Source organism: Eurosta solidaginis, chromosome X (assembly GCF_040869045.1).
Source record: "Eurosta solidaginis isolate ZX-2024a chromosome X, ASM4086904v1, whole genome shotgun sequence".
Classification (NCBI taxonomy): Eukaryota; Metazoa; Arthropoda; class Insecta; order Diptera; family Tephritidae; genus Eurosta; species Eurosta solidaginis.
The window spans coordinates 36,711,456-36,736,388 of record NC_090324.1 but is presented as its reverse complement, the minus strand read 5'-3'; the positions used below and the strand labels follow the sequence as shown (position 1 = coordinate 36,736,388).

Here is a 24,933-nt window from a genome sequence, read left to right as displayed (position 1 = left end):
TTAAAATATTATTTAATTTATTTGATATTTTAAAATATATATGAATAAAAAATTTTCTTTTTGAAGTATTTATAAATTTTCATTTACCAAAAACTAATTCGATAACAAAATATTTAAAATTCAAAGTATATAATACAAAGTTAATAATTTAACAACAAATAATAAACACTATATTTACTCCCCCTCCAAGAAAATTTAAAGCAAACAAATTATTAATTAATATTAAATGTAACCTTTTTTGTTTTTTTGTTGTTTAATGTATTCGTATTTAAATTAGTGTTAATAAGTATATTTGCTGGTTTAAGTAAATCAATCGAAAAATCTTTAATAGTATTTTTGTATTGAATTGTAAATGTCTTATGTTTCTTAGAAATAACTTTAAAAGGTCCTTCATAAGGTGATTCTGAATTAGATTTACGAAGAAATTTAACAAAAACATACTCACAATTTTCTAATTTTTTAGGAACGAAAAAGTTTTCTTTGTTATGATGAAAAACTTTAGAACGAACAAGCGAAAAATATTTTCTTATTTTTTGAAGAGCGTCATTAGAAAAATCATGTTCTTTATTACTATTTAAATTCACCAGGTATTCTAAGTCTTTGGCCATCAACAAGTACAGCAGATGAACATTTAAAATCTTCTTTAATATAAGTTCGTGAACCAAGTAGAATGAATGGTAAAATGTCAGACCAATGAACCGAGTCGTTTGATGCTATAATTGCTGCTTTTTAAGTTCGATGAAATCTCTCCATCATGCCATTTGCTTGGGGATGGTAAGGAGATGCATGAATTTTATGAGAACATAAAAGTTTAGTTAATTCCGTAAAAAATTTTTATGTGAATTGTGAACCTTGATCTACTGTAATATTTAATGGTACACCAAAACGTGGTATATAATTTTGAATAAAAGTTTTTACTATAGTATTTGTGGAAATGCCTTTAAGTGGATAAGCTTCAGGCCAACGTGAAAATCTATCAATAATTGTTAAAATATAACAATTTTCATTTGAAACTGGAAGAGGTCCAACAATATCCATATGAATATGTTCAAAACGACCTGATGGTATTTGAATTTTTGAATAAGAGATTTAGTATGTCTTGAAATTTTGGATTTTTGACAATTGATATAAGATGAAGTCCAATCGTTAATTTCTTTACGCATGTTAGACCAATAATATTTATTTTGAATTAATTTTCTAGTTGTTCTTTTACTTGGATGGGATAATGAGTGAATTTTGTCAAATATAATTCTTCTCATAGAATGTGGAACATAAGGTCGAAAAGGTTGTAGAGAAACATCACACTATATATTTAAATTAATAACTGGAATATGAATTTCTTTTAAATTATTTTTAGAATTTTGATCGGAAATGGTTTTTTGTAAAAATATATCAGTTTGTTGTTCTTTATATAAAGTTTCTAAATTTATATCTTGAGTTGAAATTGCATTTATTTCTGGAATACGGGAAAGTGTGTCGGCAACTATGTTGTCTTTTCCACGTATATATTGAATATCATTTGTAAATTGAGCAATATATTCAAGATGACGTAGTTGACGAGGAGATCTATCCACTTTAGAATTTAGAACATGAATTAAAGGTTTATGATCAGTATAAATTGTAAAAGTTCGACCTTCAAGAAAATGTTTAATTGAATTATAAATTGCCAAAAGTTCACGATCAAATGTTGAATATTTAGTTTCTGTTGTAATTAATTTTCTTGAAAAATGAGCTAAGGGTTCTAGTATATCATTGCTAGTTTGTTGAAGAACTGCTCCAATAGCAAAATTTGATGCATGTACTGCTAATGATAAAGTATCATTTTTGTCGAAATGTGTAAGTAAAGTATTTTCAGCAAAAAGTTTTTTAACATTTTCGAAAGTTGTTGTGGTTTCATTTGTCCAATTTAATTGTTTGAGTTTGTTTTTAATTGCATGTGCTAACATTTCATGCAGAGGACTAAGTTCTGTTGCTAACATTTTAATATACCTGTGATAGTAATTTATCATACCTAAAAATTTTTGTTATTTATTTATAGAAATTAGTTTTTCAAAATTTGTTATGATTTCAATTCGATCTAAAGATGGTTTAATGCCTTCGCCTGAAATTTCGTAACTTAAGAAATTTAATTTATTTACACCGAGAGTACATTTTGAAGGTTTGATATTTAAATTATATTCTTCAAGTCTTTTGAAAACTGATTTTAAATGAGTTATATGTTGATCTTCATTATCACTGGCAATAAGAATGTCATCAATGTATGTAAATACAAAATCGAAATCAGAAAATACTTCATTAATAAAGCGTTGGAAAGTTTGAGTACTGTTTCGTAAACCGAAGGGCATTCTTACGAATTAATAAATTCCAAAAGGGGTAGTTATTGCAGTTTTATGAATGTCTTCTTCTGCCATTGGAATTTGGTGGTAAGCACGCACAAGATCAATTTTGGAAAAAAGGTTGTTTTTTTTTAAATCAATTGTTAAATCGTTGATATGTGGTAAAGGATACCGATCTGCTGTAGTAATAAAATTAAGTCTTCGATAGTCTCCGCAAGGTCTCCAATCATTTGGTTCTTTTTTAGGAACGAGATGAGGTGGAGATGCTATAGGAGAATTTGAGGGTCTGCATATACCCGTTTTAACTAAACATTCAAATTCAGCTTTAGCAATTTTAAGTTCGAGTGGATCAAGACGTCTGGGTTTCGAAAATGGTAAAAAACCTTTTGTTTCTATCCTGTGAACCGTATGGTGTTTAACTTTTTTAGTATAATCTGGTTCACAGGTAATAGACGGAAATTCATTAAGTAATTTTGAAAACTTATTTTCGACAATAGGAATTTTGAGTGAGAAAATATCAGAAAATCCAGAAGATCCAGCAACTTTAATTTTTGTAGCAGAATCCACTATTTCTTTATTATTAATATTGACCATAATTCTGAATTTTTTTTAAAAAGTTTGCTCCTAAAGGGTGTATCAATGTTCGCAATAATGAATAGAAATTCAAAATCTCTTCTTAAACCTAAATCAATTTTCAGTAGTTTTGTACCGAAAGTTTCAATTGAAGAACCGTTTGCTGCACTCAGAGTAAGATCCGATTTTCTTTCATAAATTTTAAATTTATAAAAAGGAATAACTGATACAACTGCTCCGGTATCGATAAGAAAATTAAGTTTATTGAATTTATCAAATATGAATAGAGGACGAGTAGGTTTAATAATAGTTCCATTATCCTTCACCGTCATAATGGATTGTTTCAGTTTAAATTTTGTTCGGAATTTGAATTATGATTTTGATTAAAATTGCATGGCGGTATACATTTAAAAGCGTTATTCTTAAATTTTTTGTGATACCAACAAATAGTTGTTTGTGAATTAAAATTACGGTTGTTTGAAAAATGTCTGGATCTTGAAAAATTTCGAGATTTAGATCTATTTCTGTCTTTAGATCTTGAACGGATTTGTAATTGATTAATATCATTAGAAATTTTATTTAAATTTTGATAAATAGCCGTAGTTAATTCAGTTAAATTTTTAACGCATTGTCCTAAAATATTGATATTTATATTCGAAACAATTGGAGATTTGGAAGAATGAGGTTTGTTGATTAAATCAAAAAGTTTGTCAGCTAAAATAATTACTTCGTCTTTATTTGGATTGTTATTAGAAGTTAAATGGATTTGTATTTCTTGTGGCAATTTACTAATCCATAATTTGAGTAAGTAATAAGTAATTCTTGACTTACAATGGAGTTAGTACCTATAGGTGATTTCATAAATCTGAATAATTCAGATGGTGAACGATCACCACCAAGTTCAGTTTTTGTAAATACTTGTTCTAATCGCTTCTCTTCACTAAGACAAAATCTCTCACATAAAATTTTTTTGATTGTATCTTATTTATTGAAAAGAGCAGGAGGGTTAATAGCGTCTAAAATTTTAGATATGGTATCTCGTTGAAGAGTAACTAAAACATTTAGAAATTTTAAATTACCATCATTGATATTGTTAATTTCAAATTGTCCTTGAACAAGTAAAAACGAGGCATTGGGAGATTCTTGCCAAAATTGTGGTAATTTAATAGATTTAGTAGAAGAAACATTTGTACAGTAATCTTGTGTTGAAGTATCTTGTGTTATATTAGAGATGTTGTTTTGTGTTGTATTAACGTTAGAATTTTGAGTTGTATTGTGAGCCATTTTGTTATTTGTATAGTTGTTATTTTGATTTTCTGAATTTGTAAAATTACAAGTTCGTATTGGTGAACGTAGAACAATATGAAAACAAATTTAAATGAAAAATTTGAAAATTAGAAAATATTAAGAATGGAAAGGGAGTTAACAACAAAAAGATAATAATAAGATAACAGATGATAGATAATATTAACAATTGTATATATTTATATTTAAATCAATAATATTTAAAAAATAATAATTAAATTAAGTAATTTCATATTATAAATTCTTTAATAAAATAATTATTTTAAATATATATATATACTCACATAAATATATTTATTTATTTATTTATTTATTTATAAAAAATAGCCTACGGCTAATACAGGTAATCCCATACAATTATTACTTACTGAGAAAAAAATATTATTATTATTATTATTATTATGTATATAAATTTAATTTCAATTTCAACTACTATAATATTTATTTGATTTTTCAATTCCAGTCTTATAATTTCATTAAGTACTTATACCTAATTCTAACAAATCAACTTATTGCTCAATTTATTACATCAGCACTTAACCATAAACCAATCTTTTCTCTAAACATTCCGATAGTTCTTACATCTTTAATATCATCAGGTACATCATTATATGTTGCAATTCCATTGTTAAATACCGACTTTAAGCCCTTACTTGTACGTACAGGTTCCAAGTGAAATTGATTAGCTTGTCTAGTTAGGTACTGATGCACATCTGAGTTTCTTCTTACTAATGACTCTAAGTACTCTGACAGCAAACAATTTTCCACTCTATAAATAAAAGTTAATACATCCCTTAACACTTCATTTTCTACGGATAAATAGCCTAACTCACTTAACATACTGTCAAAGTTTCACTACGCCTTTTGTTCAATACTGCTCTCATCCCTTTATTAAAATTCTTTTGCAACTTAGATATATCATTTTTATTTGCCGTTGAGAGTACTGTAGAACAGTACTTTATATGAGGCACCAAAATCATTTTGAAAAGTTTAATTTTTCCATTTTACCATTTATATATTCAACGTGGTCTTTAAAACTCAAGTTGGCATCTATAATTACCCCTAGGTACTTATATCGTGGAACCCATTCCAGAATTGATCCCATAAGCATAACTGATCCCATTTCCATATCTTCCCTAAACCTCCGCTTTCCCAATGCCATACATTTTGTTTTATGAACATTAACGCATAATTGATTCATGCAAAGCCAGTCGCACACGGTAGCTAAATCCGCGTTAATCTTTCCACTCAACCCATGTACATCGTTCCCACTTAAATAAATCAATGTATCGTCTGCAAACATATGTACTTCACAATGATGTAATACATTTGGAAAATCTTTATATATAGTAATGGTACTCATATAATAATGTCGCATGTTTGTAATAACTGCGAAGTTGCAAAGTTGCCACTACGGTTAAATGAATGCCCCATGGCAAATCGTGATGGCAAAACTATTAAAAGTCAGCTGTTTAGTTTGTTTATTGTCATTTGTAAAAAGTAAACATTTAAAAATGCCGAGAAGAAGCGAAAAACAAAAACTGCTTAATTTATTACAAGTAGCAGCATTAAATGATTTGATGATTTTCGATTTTTTTTTGTGAGGACGAAGGTAATAACTTAAATTGCATTTTGCTTCATATGAGTAAAGTTTTATATTTTTTCTAGAAGAGAAGGGAAGAAAAGAAGATAAAATATTTGAGGAACTTCTGTTTGTTTGTGCCCTAGGCGAAGAATGCAGATACAGTGTGCCGTTTATTCAAAATAGCGTTCCAAAGTGTAAGAAGTTTGTAAAAGAAGTGTTATGGGAGCTTGATGAGAGCAGATTCAAGAAGATTACACGCGTAAGCTGGAAAACCTTCGATGTTATTTTAAATTTAATAAGGGATGATGAGGTCTTCAACCAATCACGTTCTTGTAAACAGTTCCCTTTGGAAACACAATTAGCAATCGTATTATATCGCTTAGGCTCAAGCGGTGAAGGTGCTACTTTATCCAAGATTGCCGGTTTGTTTGGAGTTAGTGATGGTGGTATCATTCAAGTTAGTTTCCGATATTGTTTTGCCCATTTATTTTTAACCGTTCAGTTTATCTTAGATTATGACCGAGAGAATTTTCAAAGCGCTATTAAAGTATAAAGATCGTTATCTGTTTTGGCCAAATGTCGATGAACGTAAAAAGCTCGTATCAGAGGCCTGGCATGAACTACCGAATTGTGTGGGATACGTCGATGGTACAGAAATTCCATTGGCAGAAAAACCTTGGCAAGACCCAGAAGCTTACTTTTCACGCAAGCATCACCACTCTGTTAAAGTTCAAGCCGTTTGTGATAATTGGTGGTCATGATGCCCGTATTTTTAATAATAGTGAATTGTCCAATGAAGCTGATAAATTTTTGGAGGAGCTGAATGGATCGCCGGCGACAGTGCCTATAAATTGTCTCGCACAGTTATAACACCATTCAGAGAAAATTATCGAGAGCTAAGACAAAGCCAACGGACTTTCTTTAACAAAATATTCAGCCGTTATAGGATTAGAATTGAACATTGTTACGGCATGAAAAAAGTGAACAAATGGATTATCTGCTGCGTATTGTTGCACAATCGTATGCTACAACAAGACGATCGTTTCGATTACGAACTTGAGCAATCGGAGCACGATGCTGGAGAGTCATTACCAAGTGCTCAAACTAATGAAGGGGAAGCAGTGCGACGAACCATCTACGAAATGTTAAGTTATGTACACAATGAATAAAGAATTTGTACTAACACGTAAATGGTTTCTTACTTTTCCGAACTAAATTCAATATTCCATTAACATGTTTAATCGTCGTCGAAGGTCTATAACCCCATGTAAAAAATTGTTTATATACATTTATACAACCAAGAATATCCGGCAGAATTTGCTCTGCTCATTTTCTTCCATTTTATGTTCCATTTTTCTTCATATTCTTGTGTGTCCCTTATTCGATTTATCTTTCCACTGCAACTTCCACTACATTACGGGAGCCCTGGAAACAACCGCGACGGCTGCACATTATTCTATTCTGCACATTCCACCTGTAGACCTGGTAGCAAAGAACATAGCGTTAACAACTGCAACTAGGCTCGCTGCCTCGTGGCAGCTTGAGCGCCGACCATACGGCCATAGAAGTATAGCGTCATCAATCACAATACGAACAGACTACCTGATTCCCTATCATGACGGCTTTCTGACTGGACACTGCCTTCTGGCGTCACATGCCTTTAAATTAGGCTTGGTCAGCGATAGCAGACGTAGGAAGTGCGGGCTGGAGGAGGAAACGATCGAGCACGTTTTGTGCTCGTGCCCTGCGCTTGCAGGCTAAGACTCCAGCTATTAGGAGTGATACAGCTGTCAGATCTAGAAGTAGGAAGTGGCTTAAGTCCTAGGAAGCTTCTAGTATTTGCCAAGAGGACAGAGTTATTTTATAACGTAGGTCCTGGTTTTTGATAGAGTTTTTCAGTTTGGTCGTTAAAACAAACTTCTGGTAACACTACGGACTCATTCAGTCTATGTGAGTTCCTCATGGACCGGCCAGTTCAACCTAACATAACCTACCTTCCCTCTCATTAAAGTTGCGCCTAAGTAAGGAAAAAGAATTGTTCAATTTCTTTTGCATTTAATTTAAAGAAGACCGTTAAAACACTTATAAGCTTGTTAGGAATATCTACTAAAGCATTGTTCCCTCTAAATCTGTACGCAAAGCAGCAATCCAACAAAACCATTTTAATAGGAAACTAAAATAAATTTGAAACGCAGTTATTTTGACAATAGATGTTCAATTATGGAGTTTCGCACTCCCAGCTTTTAATTTAATTAATGCTGATTTAAATAATGTTTTTTAAGTAATGCTAATAATTTAAAAAATGCTTTACATTTTAGCAACTTATGGTTTATTAGAACTTTTCAATCTCTCGTGCTCCAATCATCTTTTCCATTTCGATTCTTTCTTCTTTCTCTATTTGTAGTTTCTGCAGCTTGAATTTGTTTTCCTCTTTTTCTTTTTCGAACTCCAGTTTTTGTGATTCCAATTCTACCTTTTTAGCTTGAATTTCAAGTAATAATGCAAATGGGTTCGAGTTGTGAGATCTCTTCAAATTTCTTTTTGGTGTATTGGTATTGCTTTGCGTGGAAACACTTAATGTGTTTGACAATAACAGACGGACTAACAACAGTCTCTGATGTAGAAGGTAGCATAATAGACGGACTGACTAATGGACTCTCGGGCAAACTTGTTGAAGATGTTTCGCCGTCAATTTCAGTAAAGATATCTACTTAAATAGGTTCCAGAAGTGAAAGTGGCATGCTCGATTGATATATGGCTGGTGGCTGCACGTTTGCACGACGTCCAAATATTGCGTACAATTCATCATAAAACGGACACATTTTTTTAATATACTCTTCAACACTTTTCACATCTCCACTTTCAAGCAATCCTGCACCTGTTTCTCCCTTCCATTTCAATGCGGACGAAAAACTAGTCCCAACATCCCCAACATCCCCATCCCATTTGATGCTGCATAAATTTGATGAATTTTGCGTAATGCGCTCATAGAATTTTTGAGCAGTTGGTTTCTATAATAAGTTTATCACATATTAAACAACCTGTTATTGAAAAATGCAAAAATATTACCTCGAAATGTTCTGGATTAGCCTTTTCAGTTTCCACTACATTCACGAGCAAATCTTTGGTTTGCTGTTCTGTCCACCGAAAAGTGCCATTTATACGCCCACGTTTTTTCTGTAAATACGGGTATATTATGCATTTATTTTGTTGTTAGTTATTGTAAGAATATTAAAGTTGAATATACTTACTTCATCTATTTTGGAGAAACTAAAATAAAAAAATCGCGCTTTTGTGTGAATTGTTTTGGTGATCAGCTGATATGGATTTGCGATAAAATGCCAAGTATGCCACTCAAAACAGCCTCGCATAGTTGCCATTACGTCGCAACACAAATTCCATACAAAAATGTGCTGATGAGTTGCAACTTTGCCATTTTGCGACGTTTGCAACGAATGCAATAAGTATGCGACATTAAATGAGTCCCCTTAGTATAAACAACAATGGTCCTAATTTACTTCCTTGGGGGCACCATGTCTTACGTCTTACTTCTAGCTCATTGGAAAATCTATTGTTAAATCTCACAGTTTGAAATCTTTCACTTAAGTAGTCTTTTAACCACTCATAAACAAATCCAGTGATGTTGTACATATCCCTTAATTTTTTGAGCAACAAATTTCTATTTATTGTTTCAAAAGCTATTTTGTAGTCCAGAAAAACTGCTGAAACGCCTTCACCTGTATCAATAGCTCTAACCAAATTTTCTATAACAAGTTGTAAAGCCGACTCCATACTGTGTTTTCTCTAAAGCCTGACTGGTTCTTTGTAAGTAATCTATTTTCTGATATGTACTTTAGTAATGTTTCATGCACCACAGTTTCAATCACCTTTTCTATCACAGGAAGGGTATTAATTGACCTGAGATCATTACAATACACACTCCCCTTGATTTCAGCGATTGGCCCAATTACTGACGTTTTTAAGGTTTTAGGCATATTCTTTTGTGCAATTGACTGTTGGACAATACTAGTCAGTTCATCACCCACCACTTCCCACAAGTTTTTAATCGCTTCACAACTTAGGCCATCAGGACCTTTCGTATTTTTCAAATTTTTTATTATTTTTTCAACAGCTTCTTTATCTACTTCTGGGAACTCACTTAGTGAAACATTACCGGCTCTCATTTCCAATTCAACAATGTTTAAGATGATTCCAAAGCTTTTTGGGATCTTTCTTCAGTTTATCAAAGCTATCTTCGTAGTATCTTTTCTTTGCATTCCTCCAAATATTGATAAACTTATTTCTATTCTGCTTGTATTGATCCCACGCTTCATAATGCCCATAACCGGTTTCCTTTAACATACAAATTTTAAAGATATTTATTGAAATTTTTATTGTTGAAATATTGATTGATGATTTGCAATGGCATTTACGCTATTCGAAAATTTTTGATTTTTGATATTGATAAATATTTTCGTTTTGATTATAGTTGGAAGTCTGGCCAGTCTGGTGTGTAGAAGGTCTATTGAGTTATGTATATCGATTTCTTTGATGAGCCAATAGCTTTCATACATGTAGAATGTACAAATTGTATAAAATTTCAATATTACTTTAACTGCGAATAGAATATTTTCGAAATTGTTTTTCTTCGGCCAATTTTGTCGCTTTCGCAAATCGCAAATAAGGTCGTGCACTTAAAATGTTGTATGTACGTCTGTACATAATGAAATACATACATACAATCATTCAATTAGATATTTGACGTTTAGGTTTTGGTAGATATTTCTTGTCTTCTATTTTGGACACAAAATTTCACTTATACTAGGTTCAAACACACACCAAATTGGCAATTTATACTATTTGGGCAATTTATTACGCAATTTGTCATATAATAAATTGTAATAATAAATTACCAATTTAAAAAAAATTGCGTAATAAATTGTTTCAAACTGCAAATGCAACATTGTAAAGTGTGTTTATTGAGTATATTTTAACGTCAGTTACGCATGGCTGAACTATGTGGTTGGCTCATCTCATCAGCTGATTTTATGTCTTTCTTTTCACTGGAGTAGGGATTGTCAAAAGAAGATGGCAAACTCAAAATGAAACCAAAACATTGAACACATTTTCTTACAACACACAAAAATTTCAAACTTTTATGTTTTCATTCCATTTCATTCGCCTAATAATGTGCGTGTTCATTTTGACAGTCTGAACAAAGGTATGTTCTTGCTGTAGAGATGAGCCAACCAGCTATCAAATTACTATTGTGTAAGCTAAATCGAGTTGTATGAACAGCACTCAATTCAAATGGAAATTTCCTCAATTTATTTTTCTGTTTGAACATAGTATTAATTAGATTGCAATTCCAATCGAATTTAAAATACGACGAATTTGTAAATTTATGATATATTTTCTATCAAAACTTCTATGTATTAACATTAAATATGCGTCAATGATTTTATAGTTGCCGTTGATGTTTGTTGTTGTTCGACTATCTGTCGTCTAGCTGCTAATTCAGTTAATTTCTTTGTTGTTCACTTTGTTTTGCCGATATTTCACATTTCGCCGTAGTTATTAAGCCAAGTAGATGTTTTTGTTTTTATACTCAGTTGAGCAGAGCTCACAGAGTATATTAACTTTGATTGGATAACGGTTGGTTGTACAGGTATAAAGGAATCGAGATAGATATAGACTTCCATATATCAAAATCATAAGTATCGAAAAACAATTTGATTGAGCCATGTCCGTCCGTCCGTTAACACGATAACTTGAGTGAATTTTGTACGTTCCTGGGCACTCATCTCAGATCGCTATTTAAAATGAACGATATCGGACAATAACCACGCCCACTTTTTCGATATCGAAAATTTCGAAAAATCGAAAAAGTGCGATAATTCATTACCAAAGACGGATAAAGCGATGAAACTTGGTAGGTGGGTTGAACTTATGACGCAGAATAGAAAATAAGTAAAATTTTGGACAATGGGCGTGGCACCACCCACTTTTAAAAGAAGGTAATTTAGAAGTTTTGCAAGCTGTAATTTGGCAGTCGTTGAAGATATCATGATGAAATTTAGCAGGAACGTTACTTGTATTACTGTATGTATGCTTACTAGAAATTAGCAAAATCGGAGAACGACCACGCCCATTTAAAAAAAAATTTTTTAAAGTGAAATTTTTACAAAAAATTTTATATCTTTACAGTATATAAGTAAATTATGTCAACATTCAACTCCAGTAATGATATGGTGCAACAAAATACAAAAACAAAAACAAAATTTCAAAATGGGCGTGGCTCCGCCCTTTTTCATTTGATTTGTCTAGGATACATTTAATGCCATAAGTCGAACAAATATTTACCAATCCTTGTGAAATTTGGTAGGCGCTTAGATTCTAGGACGATAACTGTTTTCTGTGAAAAAGGGCGAAATCGGTTGAAGCCACGCCCAGTTTTTATACACAGTAGATCGTCTGTCCTTCCGCTCGGCCGTTAACACGATAACTTGAGCAAAAATCGGTATATCTTTACTAAACTCAGTTCACATAATTATCTGAACACACTTTGTATTGGTATAAAAGATGGCCGAAATCCGACTATGACCACGCCCACTTTTTCGATTTCGAAAATTACGAAAAATGAAAAAAATGCCATAATTCTATACCAAATACGAAAAAAGGGATGAAACATGGTAATTGCATTGGTTTATTGACGCAACATATAACTTTAGAAAAAAACTTTGTAAAATGGGTGTGACACCTACCATATTAAGTAGAAGAAAATGAAAAAGTTCTGCAGGGCGAAATCGAAAGCCCTTGGAATCATGGCAGGAATACTGTTCGCGGTATTACATATATAAATAAATTAGCGGTACCGGACAGATGATGTTCTGGGTCACCCTGGTCCACATTTTGGTCGAAATCTCGAAAACGCCTTCACATATACAACTACCACAACTCCCTTTTAAAATTCTTATTAATACCTTTAATTGGACACCCATATTGTACAAACACATTATAGAGTCACCCCTGGTCCACCTTTATGGCGATATCTCGAAAAGGCGTCCACCTATCAAACTAAGGCCCACTCCCTTTTAAAATACTCATTGACACCTTTCATTTGATACCCATATCGTACAAATAAATTCTAGAGTCACCCCTGGTCCACCATTATGGCGATATCTCGAAAAGGCGTCCACCTATAGAACTAAGGCCCACTCCCTTTTAAAATACTCATTAACACCTTTCATTTGATACCCATATCGTACAAACAAATTCTAGAGTCACCCCTGGTCCACCTTTATATCGATATTACGAAAAGGCGTCCACCCATAGAACTAAGGCCCACTCCCTTTTAAAATACTCATTAACACCTTTCGTTTGATACCCATATTGTACAAACGCATTCTAGAGTCATCCCTGGTCCACCTTTATGGCGATATCTCGAAAAGGCGTCCACCTATAAAACTAAGGCCCACTCCCTTTTAAAATACTCATTAACGCCTTTCATTTGATACCCATATCATACAAATTCTAGAGTCACCCCTGGTCCACCTTTATGGCGATATCTCGAAAAGGTGTCCACCCATAGAACTAAGGCCCACTCCCTTTTAAAACACTCATTAACACCTTTCGTTTGACACCCATATTGTACAAACGCATCCTAGAGTCACCCCTGGTCCACCTTTATAAGGATATCCCGAAAAGGCGTCCACCTATAGAGCTAAGGCCCACTCCCTTTTGAAATACTCTTTAACACCTTTCATTTGATACCCATGTCGTACAAACAAATTCTACGGTCACCCCTGGTCCACCTTTATGGCGATATCTCGAAAAGGCGTCCACCCATAGAACTAAGGTCCACTCCCTTTTAAAATACTCATTAACATCCTTCATTTGATACCCATATCGTACAAACAAATTCTAGAGTCACCCCTGGTCCACCTTTATGGCAATATCTCGAAAAGGCGTCCACCCATAGAACTAAGGCCCACTCCCTTTTAAAACACTCATTAACACCTTTCGTTTGACACCCATATTGTACAAACGCATTCTAGAGTCACCCCTGGTCCACCTTTATAAGGATATCCCGAAAAGGCGTCCACATATAGAGCTAAGGCCCACTCCCTTTTGAAATACTCTTTAACGCCTTTCATTTGATACCCATATCGTACAAATTCTAGAGTCACCCCTGGTCCACCTTTATGGCGATATCTCGAAAAGGCGTCCACCTATAGAACTGAGTCCAACGCCCTTTTAAAAAACTCATTAACACCTTTCTTCTGATACGCATATCGTACAAACAAATTCTAGAGTCACCCCTGACCCACCTTTATGGCGATATCTCGAAAAGGCGTCCACCTATAGAACTAAGGCCCACGCCCTTTTAAAATATTCATTAACACCTTTCATTTGATACCCATATCGTACAAACAACACATTCCAGGGTTACCCTAGGTTCATTTTCCTACATGGTGATTTTCCCTTATTTGGTCTCCATAGCTCTCAACTGAGTATGTAATGTTCGGTTACACCCGAACTCAGCCTTCCTTACTTGTTAAAGTTTAATTATGTATTTTATTTTTCAAGTTCACACTTAAATGGTGCATATCTTTACTGAGTTTGAATAACAAATAAGTTCTTTTGTGTTAAATTTATGGTAAAATTCTTAACAATCAATTGACCGATTCAAGTTATTGTTGTTCGTTGCCGCTGCCAATTGTTACAATACTATAAAAGATTCGCGCAAGATCGCCAATATATTTGGTTGTTAACCAAATATTAAAATATTTATTTTTTTTTTAATATTATTTCATTTATTTGATATTTTAAAATATATATGAATCAAAAATTTTCTTTTTGAAGTATTCAAAAATTTTCATTTACCAAAAACTAATTCGATAACAAAATATTTAAAATTCAAAGTACAAAATACAAAGTTAATAATTTAGCAACAAATAGTAAACACTATAGTGAGAATAATACCCAAAAAGTCTACTAAAACCCCGGCGGATAACGGAGCGAGCCCATTTCTGCAGGATAGTAAGGGAGATGAGAAACCATATATTACTACCCCTGATGACGGCCTACGGCAATACGCCGCCTTTGAAATAAACAAACAAAAATTTTCATTTACCAAAAACTAATTCGATAACAAAATATTTAAAATTCAAAGTACAAAATACAAAGTTAATAATTTAGCAACAAATAGTAAACACTATAGTGAGAATAATACCCAAAAAGTCTACTAAAACCCCGGCGGATAACGGAGCGAGCCCATTTCTGCAGGATAGTAAGGGAGATGAGAAACCATATATTACTACCCCTGATGACGGCCTACGGCAATACGCCGCCTTTGAAATAAACAAACCGCCCGAAGAGTACGGACTACAGGCCGAGCTTTGACATACACGCTGGAAAAGGGTTCTCGAAAAGCATGCACAAACTAATGTGCCATTTATGTATAACATCGTAATTAAGGTTTGCCCTGCCAATCCTTGCCGAAAAGAGATTCCACAAACCTCTGCAATTAACGCGAAAGACTGAATCCCAAAGTCTACGAACTTATTGCATCCCTCCAGTGTCGCTTCACACCTGGTAAAATTATAAACGATTAGGTTATTGTGATACGCCAAATCCTGGATAAAACGCATCACAATTGACGTGTTCCTCCTTATTTTCGCCTTCAAAGCAGTTTTTAACAGAGTGGAAAAATAGTTGTTTGTCTGCAGATATGTCTGAATTAGAGTTTAGTTCCCAGTTTAGACGGTTTCGCTCAATTACGTTAAGCAACACCTTCATACCTACGAGTATCGGGGATTGGGTAGGATATTTCCGAGTTATCCGAAATCAAGCTAGGTATGTTTCGGACAAGAAAACTCCTCTCGTGGGATGTTATTAACCGGATTCTGGAAAAGACACTTAAAAGAGCAAATTTAAACTGCGATGATACAATCTTACCATACCTGTCCTGATATATGGCGAGCAGAAATGAATTGCCATTGCACAAATTGTACAAAAATTCTCTTATGGATCAAGGAGTTATTATGACCTCAAACAGTCACCGCCTTAATCGACAAAAAATTTTTGCACCAAGAATTTTTCACTTTTGGCATTCCTTGTAATGTAATTGGAAAAGTTTCTATTACATTTTCATTTCCTTTCGAAAAAAAACTGGCTTTTAAATTAAATTTTTTTTGCTTTTTTCAATTACAAAGAAAAAATTCTTTTGCACTCCGTCTTCAAAAAACGAAACTACTTTTGGTATTGAAATGTAATCAATTCTTTTGCTGTGGATTAAAGGAATTGGTTACTTTCCCCAAGTACATGTAACTCTATTTTCAGTTTTTCCCCGAATCTTTTAAGAAAAGATTTACACCTTTCAAACGATATATACATCAACTAGGAAAACAGCACAACTGTGAAAATTTTCCCAAGGAACACGTTTTCTTTCTTCAACTTTTTTCGCGTTTCGTCAACTTTGGTGTTATCTTACTTACTTAATTGGCGCTTAACCGTTTAAATAGTTATGTCCGTCCAACAGTGCCCGCCCATCGCTTCTTCGCTCCGCTAACGGGTGTCACACCAAGGCAATTTAAACAGTTTTCCACCTGCTCTTTCCAGCGGAGTGGGGGCCGCCCTCTTCATCTGCTTCCATAATCGGGTTCCTATAAAATATTTTCTTAGTCGGAACGTGTTAGAGCATACCTATTAAAGACCCTATATTAGCAACTCAACTACATAACAGTTCTTTTCCAAATCTTCTCACATTTGTGCCGCTATATCAGGCCACCTAATATTCACTTAATATGTACATAAGATTTTATCCATCATACATTACATTAAACTTGCTTAAACTAAACGGTCGTGTGTTTTATTTCCTCGGAACCTTTTTCTGTTAATAATGGTTATGGGCCCAGAGTAAGGCTCCATCATAAAATACACGTTGTGCAAAAAATAAATAATTAGTTTAAATATATGTGAATATCGTTGGTCGATAAAATGGCGAGTGCAATATCGCAAGTTGATAAATTGAATGGCGAAAATTATGCAGTTTCGTCCGTCCAAATGAAAAGTCTTTTGGTGACATTAGACTTATGGTACGTCATTGAAAATTTAAGTAGCAGCACAGCAACGACAGAACAGAAAGCAGCTTGGTCGGCGGATGATAAAAAGGCGCTGGCGACAATAATACTTTGCGTGAAACCATCAGAGCTGCTACATCTGAAATCGTCTGTGACAGCGAAAGGCGCGTGGCTGAAGTTATCCGAAACTTATCGAGTGAAAGGGCCAGCACGAAAAGTGAATCTATTTAAGAAGTTGGTTCGATTTCAATTTGAGCGCAATCAAAGTTACGGCAGTCAAGTAAATAAATTTTGCTTAATAGCAGAAAGCTTGAAGGAAATAGACGTTTCAATTCCCGACGACATCCTCAGCATAATGCCAATTTGCAGCCTTCCGGATGATATGGAGAATTTCGTCGTCGCCATCGAAAGTCGTGACGAATTACCCAAGGTGGACAATTTAAAAATCAAAATCTTCGAAAGTGATCAAGTGATGTACACATTAGACGACAAGAAAAATAAGCGCCAGTCAAAGCGAAAGCCGTGGGATGAAAGGAACAATAACAACATAAAGCGCATCGACGCTTCCCAAGGCAGTCGGTTCTATTTACCGGAGCGACTCGGGATTTTTCCCGACCAAGGACTGTCATTTCAGTGTAACCCCACTTAATTTGTTGCGTCCCTCCCACAAATTATCATCCTCCCAGCAGCTCCTTGCAGCGGGACTGCTGCATATTCTCTTGCTACGGGAAGGTATCGAATCCAATCCGGGTCCGTCTCCTGACCCCGGTGCTGAGAAATGGTTTTGCTGCATCTGCCGGAAAAGAGTCTTTTTAGGACGGTCATACTCTGTTCAGTGTGTCTCGTGTAAGGGATGGTGATACCGGACAGGTTGTTCTGGGCTTGATCCCAAAACCCGACGTCCACGTAACTTTTATAAATCTTTTGTGGCTCCTTGCTGTTCACGTCCAAGGGCGTCCCGTAGTCTACGCCTTAGAGCAATTGCAATTTGATTGAATCGGAAAATTTCACGTTGTATATTAAACGAAAAAAAACGACCCAAAAACGTTTTCTATTTTAGGTCGAAATATTGCATAGGCCGTATATTACTCTACTATCTATATATTAATACGCTAACAAAATTTCCATACTATCAATTGACAGGCTGTTTCGCATAGTTAAATAAATAAATAAATGTAAGGCGCGATAACCTCCGAAGAGATCTAAGGCCGAGCTTCTCTTCCAATTTGCGTCGTGCTCCTCTTAATTTTTCCCTACAAATTGGCCGGACGGGACCTACATGTTTTATGCCGACTCCGAACGGCATCTGCAAGGCAGATGAGTTTTCACTGAGAGCTTTTCATGGCAGAAATACAATCGGAGCGCTTGCCAGACACTGCCGAGGGGCGACCCCGCTTAGAAAAATTTCCTTCTAATTGAAAAATCTTATTTCTAAAATTTTGATGTTGCTTTGCCCGGGAGTTGAACCCAGGGCATACGGTGTGATAGGCGGAGCACGCTACCATCACACCACGGTGGCCGCCCATAGTTAGTCGCATAGTTAGCATACGTAAAATCATATAAAAGTTATATGAATCGATTCAAATGGATCAGCCGCAGTGCGTAGGCCTATTTTTTTTAACAAATATTACTCTATTTGTTTATAATTAATAGAAAAAGTTTTTTGTAAATTAGAAAATCTGTGCAAATATCGAAATTGCCATCTGTAATACCCATTATGTTCACAAAGCCCCCTGAATTTGAAACTCCAAAAGCTGCATTGTCGCGTTGCTCAAATGTTTCATCTCTACATATGTATATATTCGTACGCGCCAAACGGTGAGAGAACTACTGCTTCGCTCATTTTCAGTTCAAATGCATTGTCGCGTTGCTCAAATGTTTCATCTCTACATATGTATATATTCGTACCCACCAAACGGTGAGAGAACTACTGCTTCACTCATTTTCAGTTCAAATAAAATATTGTTTACCATTGTTGCCACTTACCTATATTGATCTGTACCAAAATCCTTAAAAAATTGTTCTAAAATAATTGCTAGCGCACAAAAAAACTTTGAAGAGAAGTAATAACATAACCGGCCTATTTTTTTGGACAAATTTTACTTCCACGTAAATGCATATGGTCTCTGTTTAACATATTCTGTTTTTTATTTTAGGTGCTTTCAAAAAAACATGAAATCACAAATAATGAGTCAACTTTTGTTCAAACTAACTAAATTTATTTATTTATAACAATTAATTGCAAATTTGACCCAAATGTTTTTTGCATTTCCAGATTTTATGCTCATTTTAGATATAGCACGTCTTATAGTGAACAAAAAATAAATAAATTTGCTACAAAGATATTACATTAAAATTTGTATATTGTCTTTTATGCTAATTTATTTTATTATATTATCTTTTATTTCAACTTAGTTTATTATTATTTAAATGCAATTTGATTGAATCGGAAAATTTCACGTTGTATATTAACCGAAAAAAACGACCGAAAAACGTTTTTCGATTTTAGGTCGAAATATTACTTAGGCAGTATATTACCCACTAAATTTATTATTAGGCTAACTTTGTTTGATTATATGCCCATTAATCTGATGCTTAGATCCCATAATCCTAATTTATTTATGTCGCTTAAAATTATGAAATCAATTTTATTTTAGTAAATATGTTTGCGTGAATAATTTCAATGTTTTTGTTTGTTTTTCTTTTCTTTCTAATTTATTCTGCTTTGTTATATCTTAGTATTATATCGTTCACAGACGATATTTTATGGTAGATGTGGTCATACATATATATTCATGAAATGGAATGTTTACAAATTTAATACAAATTAATTACGTACATAGATCTCAATGGGAATCCCAACATTAAATATCCGAATATTAGAATCTTCATATTTCCACAATGATAACATTAAAACCCGGAAAAAGGTCTAAGTGCACTTATTGGGGTTTTTATGGAACTGTTTATTCACATCACTTAATTTTTTCGCACTTTAAGTACTTTATTTTTTTTTTCTTTCATTTACATTTTTTTAGTAAACTCTACCTACTTTTTCATTACATAATTTTTTTATATGTTTATTTTTTATGAAGGTATCCTCTATTCTATTCGAAATTTTCGTTATGTGTCACACTTATGTACATACTACATATGTATTTATACAAAATTAATTTCGGTGAAGCGCCAATTGCATTCCTAACGGGTGGCGTGAAATAGGCTAAATTCCTTAAGCACATTTCTTCGTTTTTAACTAAAAGTTCGTGTTTTTGAATTATGGCACTATTGAAGTAAATGGGCGATATATGTATATGGGTGATATGGGCCTACTGGGGAACCGAGCACACAAAACTAACTTCGGTAGCGCCCAAGCGGGGACCTCCCGGGTGGTGTGGAAAAAGCTATTTTTCAATTTAATGTCAAGTAATTTCACCTTAATTCTATGTCAATTTCTTTTGATTTTACATATTTCTTATATTTTTGTTTAAGGAGCTCCATACCAAAACGTTATAATTACATTTGAAAATTTTGTAGAAAATTTAAGAAAATACAATAAAAATTACAACGTCTTAATGAAAAACTTATGTAAGTTAGACCAGTTTGCTATTGCTTAACTATTAACGCATTATTGCACTACCCCCAACACTGGATGCATAGACTGAGTTGAAAAAAATACAACTTGGTCGAATTTCGACCACAGGCGATACTAGTTTAAATTAAAAGCTGAAAATGAAACTGGTTGTAAAATCAAAATTTTGCGTAGCGATAATGGTAGGGAGTACCTAAGCTCTGAGTTTAATTTATTTTTGAAGCAAAATGGAATAGTTCATCAAACGACCGTAGCATACACACCCCAGCAAAATGGGATTGCTGAAAGGGCAAATAGAACATTAGTTGAAATGAGTCGTTGTGTGCTAGAAGAGTCAAAATTGCCTGAAAGTCTATGGTCTGAGGCAGTGAATACGGCAACCTATTTAAGAAATCGCGCTCCTACAAAAGTTTTACAAGGCAAAACGCCATACGAATGCTGGTTTGGTTGGAAACCATCGGTTTCACATTTAAAAACGTTTGGTTGTGATACAGTCGCATTACAAAAGCAGCATAATGTGTCGAAATTTGAGCCAAAAGGGCGTAAATTGATTTTTGTTGGTTGTTTGAACCAAAGTAAAGAATACAGATTATATGATAGTGAGCGCATAGTAATAGTGACTTCTCGTGATGTTAAATCTTTCGAGAAATCTCTCCCACAAAATCAATTGTCTCTGGATTCTCCAACGTCAGCTTCTGATAATGAAAGCTTTACTACACCTGTTGTTGTAGACGAATATGTGCATAAGAGAGCGTAGCCAAGACATTGTTAGTGTAGATGAAAGTCAAAATAGACAATCGGAATGTATTCAAGCAATTCAATTGATGGAAATGACGAATGCACGGGAAATATTCATAATGAAGCCGAAGAGATTACATCAGATGAAGCAAAGGCGACAAACGTTGATGGAAAGAGAAAAAGAGGCAGGCCGAAATTGAATAGAACTGGAAAGGTTGGTAGACCAAGAAAAGTATTTGTGATTGACGAAAACACCGCTCACGAAGTTGTAAATGCAATTGTTTGCGATCCAATTTCAGTCAAAGATGCACTTGAAAGTCCAAATAAAGAGAAATGGTGGGAAGCCATAAAATCAGAGTACGACTCTTTAGTTAAGAATGAAACATGGCATTTAGTTGACAAGCCCGAAGGTAAAAACGTCATTGGCAATAAATGGGTTTTTTCAACGAAGCGGAGGTGTGATGGTAGCGTCGAAAAATATAAAGCGCGTTGGTTGTTTTCAGAAGCGCAACGTTGACTACCACGAAACATATGCACCTGTCGTAAGACATTCCACAATAAGATTAATTTTAGCTATTGCGGTACAGTATAAATTACTTGTAAATCATATTGATAGAGTCGCTGCTTATTTAAATGGTTCTCTTAACGAAGAGATATATATGTACCAACCCGAAATGTTCGTACAGAAAGATCAGCCAAATAAAGTTTGCAAATGGAAGAAATCGCTGTATGTGCTTAAGCAAGCAGTCAGACAGTGGAATAAGAAGTTTAATGAAATTTTGTGTAGTATATGTTTCCACAAATGTTTGTCAGACAATTGTGTTTATATTATGTCGAAAAATGGATAAATTGTTATTGTGGCTTTATATGTTGATGACATGATGTTAGCATGCTCAAATCAATCAACAATGAGTGACGTAATAACGCAATTAAAAATGTTTGTTGATATTGTGGACCGTGGCCCGATTTCATTCTACCTGGGAATGGAAATAGAAAGAGATGGTTTGAGAGGTCCAATTACTGTTCATCAAAGAAAATATACAACTGAACTTCTGAAAGCTTGTAATATGACAGAATGTAAACCAAGCTCAACGCCTTTTGCTATTGGAACTGAATTAGAGAAATGCATGAATAAGAATTGTAAAGAGGTTTATGACGAAACAAATTTTCAGTCGCTTATTGGTGGTTTAATGTACCTGGCGGTGATATCAAGGCCGGATATTATTCATACGTTATCTAAACTGTCGCAATTTAATAACCATCCACATCAGCACCACTTTATAGCAGCAAAGCACATTCTTCGTTACCTCAAATATACGGCTAATACGAATTTTACATACAGCAAATGGATCGAACACTTTCTTGCTTCACTGATGCTGACTGGGGATCCAGCATTGTTGACCGAAAATCTTATAGCGGTTACATTGTTTTTCTTGCTGGGGGACGATTGGTTGGGAATCAAAAACGCAAAATAGGGTTTCACTTAGCTCAACAGAGGCTGAATATGTAGCCATGTGCGAGGAGGCTAAGGAGGTAATTTGTTATCGTCATCTGTTAACAGAGCTTGGCTCAACAGAGTATTGTAAACGGTCATTAACAGCGATAACCAGGGAGCAGAATTTCTTGTCCGTAATCCAGTTACTAAGAAGAGAAGTAAACATATAGATATTAAATACCATTATCTTAGGGAAAAATATGAATCAAATGATATTGATATAATGTATGTACCATCGGCAGAAAATTTTGCCGACTTGTTAACAAAATGTTTACCTAAAAACAAACATACGAATTGTTGTAAATTACTTAACTTAAAATTGTAACTTGAAAATATTTTTGTTATTATTCGAATTTAAATCGGTCATATGTCTATTATATGTTATGACATGTATTTATGTAGTTGAGTTGAGTGGGAGATTGTTAGAGCATACCTATTAAAGACTCTATATTAGCAACTCAACTACATAACATTTCTTTTCCAAATCTTCTTTCATTTGTGCCGCTATATCAGGCCACCTAATATTCTCTTAATATGTACATAAGATTTTATCCATCATATATTACATTAAACTTGCTTAAACTAAACGGTCATGTGTTTTATTTCCTCAGAACCTTTTTCTGTAAATAGAACGTTATCTTTCATTCGCATAAAATGGCCTAGCCAGCGTAGCCGCTGCGCTTAATTCGCTGAACTTTGTTAATGTCTGCGTAAAGCTCGTACAACTCAGGTCCGTAAATCTTTCGGAGAACGCTTCTCTCGAACACTCCCAGAGCCTCTTCATCTGATGTTGTCATGGTCTATTCTTCTCTACCATATAGCAGGACGAATACGATAAGTGACTTGTAGAGTATTATTTTGGTTCGCCGAGAGAGGACTTTACTTTTCAATTGCCTACCTAGTCCAAAGTAGCATTTATTGGCAAGATTGATTCTTCGCTGGATTTCAGTGCTGATGTTATTGCTAGTGTTGATGCTGGTTCCCAGATAAACGAAGTCTTTTACTATTTCGAAATAATGGCTGCCAACAGTAGCGTGGTTGCCAAGGCGCGTATGCGCTGACTCTTTGCTCGATGACAGCAGGTACTTCGATTTGTCCTCATTCAGTTGGCTTTCTACGTGTCTCAAAAAGGAGAGTGACAAGAATTATATCCTCGGATTTATCGTCAAATAATTTTTTGTTATTTTTTTAAGTTCATGAAAAAAACATTAAAGAAGTAGGTCCCGCCCCGCCAATTTGTAGGATAAATTAAAAGGAGCACGACGCAAATTGGAAGAGAAGCTCGGCCTAAAATCTCTTCGGAGGTTATAGCGTCTTACATTTATTTTATTTTTATATATTATTTACTATATTACTATATTAAAGTCAACACAGGCACAAAACGGTAGACTACTGGATACAAGATACAGTACAAAAAATAAGAAAAAAAACATAAGTGTAAAAACAAAATTTAAAATAAAAACAAAACTATAAACAATAAAATTAATTAAGTTATTTGATAATTTGGGAAAAATTTAAACAACGTGACATCAGGACGGACAAGGCGACAGCTGTTTCGATTATACCTTGTAAATCTCTTCAAAGCCTTTTCTCCCGGGAGTGGGAGTCGAACCCGCACTCCTACGATAGTTGAAATGGTTACAAACGCATTCAGCTACGTCATGCCTTAGTTGTTGTAAAGTTTTTCCCAATTGCCTTCTTTTGCATATTTTATTCTTTTACACACTACATACTTCGTATGTAATTATGTGTTAAAGTTATGCTTGTTGGTAAGGCGGTTTCAAAGAAACTGGTATTGTTGCTGTATTTGTTCTATTTTATAGAACTACAACGAATTAATCAATTTTGTATGAGTTAAGCGGGGATTGCCCGTATTGCTTTAAATGTATGAAAACATTTATTTGAAGAAATTTTTAATTTTTTTTATAATTTAATAATTTGGGAAAAATTTATACAACGTGACATCAGGATTATTTAGTCAAATATTGTTACTCATTTAACTCACAGTGTAAACTTTTGAAAATTGAGCAAATTGGACAAGGATATAATAGTTAACATCATGCAGTGGAAAGGGCTTCTCTAACATGTCTGACACTCTAGGTTCTGTAGTCAGAATCGACTGGTTGCACCAATACAATAGACCCCAGCTGGTTAGGGGGCTTAGAATATACCAGCGGCAGGTATGCCTGTCGTAAGAGGAGACTAAAATACCAAATTGATTCAAGGGGTTG

General features: G+C 34.1%; 1 protein-coding gene across 7 annotated transcripts in view; it reads left to right on the top strand.

Moving 5' to 3' along the window:
- Ephrin (ephrin) overlaps window positions 1–24,933 on the top strand; it is a 655,394-nt gene that overhangs the window by 455,151 nt on the left and 175,310 nt on the right. The window lies entirely within an intron of this gene.